Source organism: Pipra filicauda, unplaced genomic scaffold, assembly GCF_003945595.2.
Source record: "Pipra filicauda isolate LSUMZ 115617 unplaced genomic scaffold, ASM394559v2 scaffold780_size116387_pilon, whole genome shotgun sequence".
Taxonomy (NCBI): domain Eukaryota; kingdom Metazoa; phylum Chordata; class Aves; order Passeriformes; family Pipridae; genus Pipra; species Pipra filicauda.
This window is the reverse complement of record NW_024104954.1, coordinates 27,640-37,974: the sequence shown is the minus strand read 5'-3', so window position 1 is coordinate 37,974 and position 10,335 is coordinate 27,640. Positions and strand designations below refer to the sequence as shown.

At 49.5% G+C, this 10,335-nt stretch overlaps 1 long non-coding RNA gene across 1 annotated transcript; it reads left to right on the top strand.

Annotated features, from left to right (window-relative positions):
• The first annotated feature begins 415 nt into the window (after positions 1–415).
• On the top strand, positions 416–8,927 carry LOC120324944. Its single transcript, XR_005566678.1, has 4 exons — positions 416–551; positions 7,475–7,575; positions 7,895–8,119; positions 8,799–8,927. It is a non-coding gene; the product is annotated as an uncharacterized LOC120324944 (long non-coding RNA).
• Positions 8,928–10,335: the final 1,408 nt, after the last annotated feature.

The following is a 10,335-nucleotide window of genomic DNA, read 5'->3' as shown; positions in this document are numbered from 1 at the left end:
CTGCCCATGGCAGGGGTGGCACTGGATGGGCTTTAAGGTCCTTTCCAACCCAAACCAGTCTGGGATTCTCTGATTCCATGATTCCATGACCCTTTGGGTGCAGCCCAACCCAGCAGCAGATGGGACACTCGGGGACAGCCTGAGGGGCTGTTCCCATAGGTGAGGCCATGACAGTGAGTGCCACCACTGCCATGCTGAAGGTTTTCCAAGCTCATTCCATGCCTGTCTCCTCCATCACAACAGGAATATCATCTCCCACTCCCTCCAGTGGCCTGCTCATCCAGCAGTGTGGAACACCAGGGCTGGGAGTTGCTTCTGCACAAGATCCTTCTGCCCCAGGAGAGTGAAGATTCTGCTCAAAACACCTATTTTTCCCAACAATACCCGTGGGAATTTCTGCAGGCTGGCTGAAAATTGCAGGATTGCAGAGATACTGCCCTGCCCTGTTGCTTTTTCTCTCCCTGAAATCCTCAGTGACTTCAGCAGTTCAGGGCTGGCCCAGAAACTCCAGCATCTCTGGGATCCTTCAGGATGGAAGGCTCTCCACGTGGGTGAGTTATCATTATTTGTTCTTCTCCTCTCCCTGATCCACTCTGGAAGACAGATGTGCATTCTTTCCCCCCCCCTTCCTCTGGAACTGATGAAACGTGAAAATCACTCCTTAGATTAAAAAAAAAACAAAAACAAACAACAAACCAACAACAACAGGCCCCCAAAGTCAACACAATACATTGGGAGCTGTTTGGTTTCTAATCTCTGAAAAGGAGCCAGGTCAAACAGACACAGCTCCACTGATAAATTGTTATTCTTAGAGATTTCAGCCTTCCATGGAAAAGTACTGAGCTGGCTCTGTGATCTCCTCTTACACTGTCATCAACATCCAGCAGTGGAAAATTGGAGAAAACCAGCTGCAAGGGAGAGTGTTAAGGGCATTATTTTTAGCTGCTTCATTTCTCTTCTGCCTCCACACGCTTCCCTGTGGAAAACAAGGCTGTCTGTCCCAGGGACTTGCTGGCAGCTGCTGTGTCAGGCACCACAAAGCTGCTCCTTGGGAAGGAGATGCTGAATAAAAGCAGAGAAATCCGAGTGGTGGCACAGCAGGAGAGGTGAGGGAATGTGGGGAAGCTTTGGGAAGAGTGTGGGTTCTTCCTTCACCAGAGGGTTGAGTTGGAGGGGTGGAGCTGCAGTTGAATCTCCCTCTCCCTCTGCTGAGGTGGTTCCTTTCTTATTTCCACTCCTTGCTGGGACATCTAAGAGTCTCAAATACTCTTAAATACTCAAATAGCTCACAAACACTGATGTGCTCTTACAACAGGGCTGCTGAAGAGAGGAATTCCCACCCTGGAACTTCTGAGGGCTGAGGTAGCAACTAAATCCAGGAGGGTTCTGGTGCAGGTGTGGATGGATGCACTGCCAGCCCGTCCCTCACCTCCTGAGGGTGACTTCCAGTCAGACTGGGAGCACTGGGCTGGAAAGGCTCAGTCTGCCCACTTTGGCCCTGTGAGGTCTCACCTGACTGGAAGAATCATCAAATCATGGAATGGTTTGGGATGGAAGGGACCTTAAGGATCATCCAACCCCCTGCCATGGGCAGGGACACCTTCCACTAGCCCAGGTCCAACCTGGCCTTGGACACTTCCAGGGATCCAGAAGCAGCCACAGCTTCTCTGGGAATTCTATCTCAGCCCCTCCTCACCCTCACAGGGCAGGATTTCTCCCCAGTATCCCATCTAACCCCGTCCTCTGGCAGTTTGAAGCCATTCCCTGTGTCCTGTCCCTCCATCCCTTGTCCCCAGTCCCTCTCCAGCTCTCCTGGAGCCCCTTTAGGCCCTGGAAGGGGCTCTTAGGTCTCCCTGGAGCCTTCTCTTCTCCAGGCTGTGCCAGGGCCTCCCCACCCTCCCAGGGAGGAATTTCTTCCCCAAGAAAGCTCTCTGTGTGCCAGCCTGTTTTTCCTCCTCATTTTTGGGGCACTTCAGCTCCTTCTAAACCTCTGGCCTTGGCAGCACCTCTGGATCCTCACCTCTGTGAGCATCCTGGCAGCCAGGGGGGTGAAACCTGGGCGTGCTCCAACCCCTCCTGCTACCCCAGGAGAGTGTTTGGAGGCCAAACCAGGGAAGAACCCAAATGGTGCCAGAGCAGGATGACGCCTGGGCCTGAAAAATTAATGATCCTCTCATGCCATGCACGAGTTTGTGCAGGAACAGGGCCAGCACAGGTGGGTCTCCTGCATCTCCTGCACCTTTTTAACTTGGTTTGGCAAATCTGGAACCTGAAGTCCTCGGTGACTTCAGCAGTTGAGGGCTGGCCCAGAAACTCCAGCACTTCTGGGATCCTTCAGGATGAAAGGCTCTCCATGTGGGTGCTGTTTTTAGGGAAGATTTGGGGTTTGATCGATGTTTTTAGGGAAGATTTGGGGTTTGATCGATGTTTTTAGGGAAGACTTGCCTAAAAGTTCAGTCCTTTCCAAGGATAAAGTCGTTGGTGTTGGTTTGCCCACCCTCCATTAACAATTTGGGAGGTTTTGCTGAGCAGGTTTAGGGGTTTCCATGCCTGGGATTTCCCACTGGGATGCCCTGGTGTCAGGGGCTGTTTTTCCAAGATAAATTGCCTCTATTTGTCCTGCTTGGCACCTCCTGGCATTTGACAGATGCCTGGAAAGGAGAGAGACTTAAAAAAATCTTGGCACGGGGGCAAGTCCTGACCATGAGTTGAGGAGCTGGGCAGGAGTTCAGAGGTGACTCTTGGGAATGCTGTGTTGGACACAGAGGCTGAGAGCAGAGAGTTTGGGGGGCTCTCAGTGCTCCAGAAAGCGAGCTGGAGGAATTCCTCTGGATTGCTGAGGGCAGGAGAAGTGGCTGGAAAGGAATAGGGAGCAGGGAGGTGGGTGACCCACGAGGTCCTCTCCAAGTGTTTCCTTCCTGTTTCCCTCTTGGATGGATTTCCCTTCACTCCTGTTCACTTCCTAAGGTGAACATGGCTCTGGATTGGGAGTCTTTGTGGGTACATGAGGACTGTTCATCCCTCAGGGACTTATTCTCAACCCCAGTGGTTCTGACCAAATAAACCCCATGGACATCATTTTGAGTTAGAAGAGGACAAAGATCCCATTAAAAATCACTGGGGCAAAAATGTAACAACCATCCCATTTATTTCTCCTCTGTACCCGTGTCCTGTTATCCCAGATAAGAGTGTTTTGGCTAACTGGGAAGGTAATGCAGCTCTCCCTCAGAAGAGAGCTCAAAACCTCCAAGGCAGAGTAAATCGGTTGACTTAGAGAATTTGAGCAGATTGGGTTTGTTTTTGATCTTTTTGGCCAGTGAGATTAAGCCTGAACCTTGTTTTTCCCCTTCTATCTCCACGATAAACCCTGGAAGCTGCTCCTGCTGACAGGATACCTGGAAAGTGTCTCGTCGTTGAAGTGCTTCAGAGCCTCCTTTTCTTTATTTGTGGCTCTGAGAGTGGAACGTGGGCAGCTGAGAGAGATCAGGGAGGTCTGGATGCCTCAAGGTTATTCCAATTTGTTTGCTTCCCTGCTTTTTACACCCCTGGGGGCTGAGAGCATTTCCCTTCCCTATTTTGATTTTTCTGTTCCTTCCTCCCATCTCAGGAGCCTCTACCCCTGTGTCCTGAGGGCACGTCCTGCCAGGAGCCTGGTTGTTGTGCTTGGCTCGTTATTTACAGGCCTGGTGTCTCCTTAATGTGGCTAAATCCTGATTTTTTTTCCCCTTCCATCTAGTGCAAATTGACACCCCAGTCTTGTTTAGTCTCACACACTCTGCTGCACAGTCCCAGAGCTGTTTGAGCCCGTCAGACTCCCCAAAATTCAGAGCTTTGCCCTGTTCAACGCCCCCTAAGTGCAGGTGCAGAGAGCTGGCTGGGTGTGGAGATGCTGAACTGCTCAATAACATGATTTGTAAAACTAATTTTGTTTCTAATTCTGGGTTTGTTGCACATAAACTCTCAGATGAAGCCTCTGCTCACCAGAAATATGATTTAACTGGGTTTAGGGGGCATTAAAGAGGTGAAAAGCAACGGGCTGTGCCTTCACAGGAGCTGCACCTGAAACAGTCCTTGCCCAGGAAATACAACCAGAGCTGCCTTGGCAGGAGTTTTGTCTCATTTCTCGAGGTAAACTGGGAATAATGGGAAATAACAGCCCTTTTTTATTGGGAATTGCCTGTGCAGACCCTCCCTCTCGGCTCGGCACAGGCTGGAGAACATCTCAGGCACGTCACTGCAGGGGGAGGAGGCACTGGGGCATCTTTCAAACAAAAGGAGGAGGTGTTATTGTGTTATTATTTTGTGTTATTGTGTTATTATTTGTGTTGTTGTGTTATTATTTGTGTTATTTCAAAAAAATATGGGGAATTCACTGCTCCTGGCACTGCCTGTGCTTGGCCTTCAGAGCCCACACACTCCAGGCAGGGAATATCAGGGAATATCTCCAGGCTGTGGAGAGAGTGCTCAGGAGGTTTGAAAACCAGGGAAAAATGAGGGGTAACCAGTGAACAGTGGGATTTAACCAGTGAATAATGAGATTTAACCAGTGAATAATGAGATTTAACCAGTGAATACTGGAGTTTAACCAGTGACTAACAGGGTTTAACCAGTGACTAACAGGGTTTAACCAGTGAATAACGAGGTTTAACCAGTGAACAGTGAGGTTTAACTAGTGAACAATGTGGTTTAACCAGTGAATAACGAGGTTTAACCAGTGAACAATGAGGTTTAACCGGTGAACAACAAGGTTTAACCAGTGAATAACAAGGTTTAACTAGTGAAAAGTGAGATTTAACTAGTGAAAAATGAGGTTTAACCAGTGAATAGTGAGATTTAACCAGTGAATTATGGGGTTTAACCAGTGAACAGTGAGGTTTAACCAGTGAACAATGAGGTTTAACCAGTGAATAACAAGGCTTAACCAATGAATAATGAGATTTAACCAGTGAATAATGAGATTTAACCAGTGAATAATGGGGTTTAACCAGTGAACAATGAGGTTTAACCAGTGAATGACAAGGTTTAACCAGAGAATAATGAGGTTTAACCAGAGAATAACGAGGTTTAACTGGTGAACAACGAGGTTTAACTGGTGAACAACGAGGTTTAGCCAGTGAATAACAAGGTTTCCAAACTGACCATGTGTGCACAGACCTCCACACGTGTGCCCAGAGTCCCTCACCTCTGCCCTTTGCAGAGCTGCCACCTGAAAGGAAATCCCTGGCTATTCCTCTTCCTTCCTTCCTCACATTCTTTGGAAAATGCTGTTCCAGTCGTTGGGAAAGGGCTGGTAATGAATGGCTTAATTTGATAGTTCAAGTGTCATGGTCTAACTTTTCCTTCATGGAAGCTAAACAGGAATGTCTCCATGGAGCAAACTGGTGCTTGGCATCCCCCCCATGGAGGTAACTTTTTAAAAAATATTAGAAATTAATTAATAATATAAATAAATATAATAATATAATGTATAATAAAATATAAATTCATAACTGAGTAGCCTCTGATATGACACTGAACTTCTGATTTTTGCTGAGAGCTCACTATGCCTTGGGGGATGATTGGGTTTGGCTTTTTTAGAAATATGGCCTACAGTGTAAAAATGAAGGGAAAAAGAGGGTTTTATATGTGAGAATAAATGTGTATGTAATACACATTAATGTATAAACTTCAAAGTGACGTGGCTCTTACAGTTGTAAAGTAGATTTACCCCATACTTATAGTGATAATATTGCATATGGCTTCCAGCTTTTAGTGATGGTAGGAGGCAAATTAAAACCACCAGAAAATAATTTCCAAACACTCCCCATCCCTGGAAGTGTCCAAGGCCAGGTTGGAGCAACCTGGGCTAGTGGAAGGTGTCCCTGCCCATGGCAGGGGGTGGCACTGGGTGGGTTTTAAGGTCCCTCCCAACCCAACCCATCGTATGATTTTGGGGCACATGTTGATGGTGTGTTGCTAAATTTAACTTGCTCAGGGACCACAGGTGGAGTCTGACACGGATGGAGGAGTTGTGTCAGTGCAGGAATGACAAAGTTCAGCAGGAGCTGAAGAGGGAAAAATTCCCTCCGGGCAATGCTGAGGGAGAAGGTTTGGAGCAGAGAGATCAAGGCCAGCCACTCACTCCGTGCATGGGCTTGTGTTTGGTGATGAACTCCAAACTTTCCAGGCCTTTTCTCCACCTCAAGGAGGAGCTGAAAGTCCCTCTCCTCCTCCTCCTCAGGCTTTCCAAGGGCTGCAGGGCTGCTCAGCTCAGCCAGACCCAGAGGGTGGGTGCCAGGGAGGTTGTGGACTCCCCATCCCTGGAAGTCTCCAAGGCCAGGCTGGACCTGGAGCAACCTGGGCTAGTGGAAGGTGTCCCTGGATGAGCTTTGAGGTCCCTTCCACCCCAAACCATTCCATGATATCTCCTCCTGGCACTGCTGGTGTTGGGGTAGCTGCACCAGGATCCCTCTCCCAGAGGAGAGATGCCCTTGGAGAGGGAGATCTCCACCCAGGCCCTTCCTTTGGCACAGGGTCTCTCCTGCCCCTTTGGCTGCCCAGTGTCCACCAGGATCCTGGACAACTGGATTAAGGCCAAAGCTGTCCCTGCTCCTTGCAGGGAGGGTTGGAACAGATGATCCCTAAAGGTCAACCCAAACCATCCTGAGGTTCCTCCGAGGGGCTGGCAGTGCCAACCACGGGGGTGTGGGTGTGCAGGGGCATTTTCTGGGCTCCTCTTTGGGCAGGGCTGTGAACATGGACCTGTGTTTGACCACATAAAGCTGCTGCACCAAACAGGTGCTGGGGTGCCAAGGACAAAGCCAGGTCATCCCTTCCCTTCTGTGCAGGACCTCTGGAGAACATCCCGGGGGAGGTCAAGCCTGGGCTGGGTTATGATGAGCACCAGTTGATTTGCCTTGTTAATAAGAAGCTGGGATGATGGAGATCTGACAGTTTTAGGTATTTCCAGAAATAAAAACCACGTGGAAGCAGGGAGGACCCTGTGAAGAGAGGCAAACTCAGGCTGGGAGCAGGATAAATGTGACCCCAGGGCTGCAGTTTCCAGACCATTTTCTCCTGGCACAAAGCAGGGAGTGAAACATCTTTCCCTGCTCCAGTGCTTCCTTCAATTCCCACACCACCCTCTCTGGGATGCATTAGGACAGTTGTTTTCCAGGTGAGGGAACTGCACTGGGAACTGGTCCAGGTTCTGAGAAAGAAAAGTTGTGTTTTAACCCAGCTCAGATCCCGGTTTCATTCCTCACGGCATCTTGGACATGGAGGATAACAGGAGGAAGGAGCAGCTTGGGCTGAGGGCAAGACCCCTTTTTGGGGTCCTCTTTGGCTGACAGTGATGGTGAGACCATGGCCTAATCCCATCCCAGCTCCAGCACTTGTCTTGACACCAAAATAAAACATTCTGCCTCAACCAGGCGGACCAATTCCATGAAAATCCCTGTTTCCGTGGTAACTGCTGACAGCCCTCACCCTGCAGGTGTCATTCCCATGGGATTCACGAGCAGAAAACCAGCAGCTGGAAGATTCCCCCTCATCCCATGGGCAAGGCCTGGAATGGAGGGATCACTTCTTCCTGTGGTGAGTAGAGGAAACCACTGGGGTTTGGGACATTTGAAACGACCCCGGGTGGAATGCTGGAGGATTTGCCATCTCCTGTCAGGCAGATCCCAGCAGCCCGTGTTTTTCTGGCAGCCTGAAGTGTGACTTCTGATATGGATAAATGGAAATCATAGAATCATGGAATACCCTGAGCTGGAAGGGACCCCCAGAGATCATCCATTCCAACTCCTGGCCCTGCACAGAACACCCCAAAAATCCCACCATGTCCCTGAGAGAGTTGTCCAGATATTCACCTAATTTGGCTTTTGCTTTCTTTTTTTTTTTTTCACTTTTTTAGGAGCAGAGGTGAATATTCCTTGCAAAACAAATGTAGCTCTTAAAACAAAACCCCCCAAATACTGTCTTTTGTTAACTAAAAAGCGCTGAAAAACACTTCTGTGCTCAGCAACAATGAGCTAAAAAGATTTGAAGAGGTTGGGAAACGAACAATTTCAACGCTTTCTCATCCTTTTAGATGAAGCCAATCGTAACAAAAAAAAAAAAAAAGAAATGGTAATGAATGGTAAGTTATTCATGACTTTTTCTGAAGAAGGAATAACAATGTGCCTTCTGTGAATATTAAGTAAAAGTAACCTTGGGGGGATGGGTTGGGCTTGGTGAGTCACACACAGGTTTGGAATTTTTGATGTTCTACAACTGGCAGCCCTTCCAAGCTCTCCGTGTGTCCCTGAGTCCCTCCAAGGCAGGTGGAATGAGTTCCTGCAGATCCATCCATGGTTTGGATCCTGTGGCAGCACAGGGAGGAGTTTGGAGCTGAAGGAGCTCTGTGCTGAGTGCAGCCTGTCTTGCAAAACATTGCCTGGCCTTCCTTACCCAGGGGCTGGATCTATGGAAACATTCCCAGGTGTCCTGTTGGGAAGGCTCCTCCGTTGCTTCAGGATGGGGGTTCACTGGTTGGTTCTCAGAGCTGAGCTTGGTGAAGGTGATTAAAATGGTTAATGAGCCCCACAACCTCTCGGCCCCTTCAGTCTGGGAACAAAAAGTGGGGCAGATTGGGATGGGAAGAGCTGCAAAGCTCCAAAGAGGGAGGATTAAAGGGGCCGTGTGTCACCCACCCTGGCTGTGGGGTGGGATGTGGGTTCCAGTCCCACAGTGACACCATTTTCTGGGCCAGGGGGGCCCCTGGAGCGGGATGGTGCCCATGGCCTGGGCAGCACTTCATTGTTCTGCTTCCTTCTCAGCATTCCGAGGGGGCCTCGGGCCTGACTCGCTGCAAAGCATCGAGATCCTGCTGAGGCTCCTCTCCAGCTGATTCCCTTCTCTCCAGCTGATTCCCTCAGCTCCAGCTGATTCCCTTCTCTCCAGCTGATTCCCTCCTCTCCAGCTGATTCCCTCCTCTCCAGCTGATTCCCTTCTCTCCAGCTGATTCCCTTCTCTCCAGCTGATTCCCTCAGCTCCAGCTGATTCCCTTCTCTCCAGCTGATTCCCTCAGCTCCAGCTGATTCCCTCCTCTCCAGCTGATTCCCTCCTCTCCAGCTGATTCCCTCCTCTCCAGCTGATTCCCTCAGCTCCACCCTGCCTTCCTTTGTGCCACTGGGGAGCCCTGGAGACCAAATCCACCCTTGGGAGCCCTGGAGACCAAATCCACCCTTCTGGAGCCAGAGGAAAAGCTCCTGTGCTGGTGAAGGCTTCTCCTGAAGGCTCTCCAGAGGCAGGTTGGTGGGAATTACAATGGTGGGAGCTTCATCCCTGTGTTTTCCAAATGGGCAAACAGTTCTAGGTTTTGATAATTGTCTCCTGCCTGGAGAAATTGTGGATGCTCCTTCCTTGGAAGTGTCCAAGGCCAGGTTGGATGTGGCCCTGAGCAACCTGGGCTGGTGGAAGGTGTCCCTGCCCATGGCAAGGGGTTGGAACTGGGTGATCTTTAAGATCCCTCCCAACCCAAACCATTCCATGGCCATCTAATTCCAGGATTCCAGGACTGCTGTGAGGAGAATCCACAGGACAGCTGGAGCAGAGGGACAGAGCAGGCTGAGCTGAGGTTTGGCTGATGCTCAGAGATTCCCAATTCCAACTGGATGTTAAACCCTCCAGCACAGACACTCCGGCTGCTGCAAGCCTGGGGGCTGGACACAAATTCCAGGGGGAGGTGGAGAGGGAAAGCAGAAGGAGTTGTCACCCTCCTGTGCTGTGTGTGAGGGTGGCACTCAGTGACCTCAGAGGTCTCTCCCAACCCAAATGGCTCCATGACCAGATGTCTAAGTGGGGTGGGATTAGTTAATCCTGGTTTGCTAAGCCTATAGTCAGGATTTAGCACGAGGTGATATAGGGAATAATGTGTAATTACTGTTCCAGATGGATTGTGATAAGAGCAGTAATTAAGGAGGGATGAGTAGCTCTGTGTGTCAGCAGAGAATTAAGGGTGTTAAACAGAGGTTTGAAGATCAGGAGATGCAGAGAGGAGATGGGTCCAACTGTCAGAAGAAATTCCCTGCTAGTAAGGTGCCAATAAACATATTTTTAACCTTATTTAGTAGGAAAAGATCATATGACCAGATAGAATTACAGATGTAGGCTAAGAGATTTTATAGCAGTGATTAAAATTAATTAAAATAATTCCCATCTGTTCCTGCAAAGACTGATCTTGTCAAATGTGGGAAGGCCAGGGCTGACCCCCAGTGCTGGGGACATTCCAGCTTTGCTGATCCCTGGCTATCTTGGCTCCCTCAACAGAATCCCAGGATCCCCAAGGGTTGGAAAAGCCCTCCAGGATCCTCC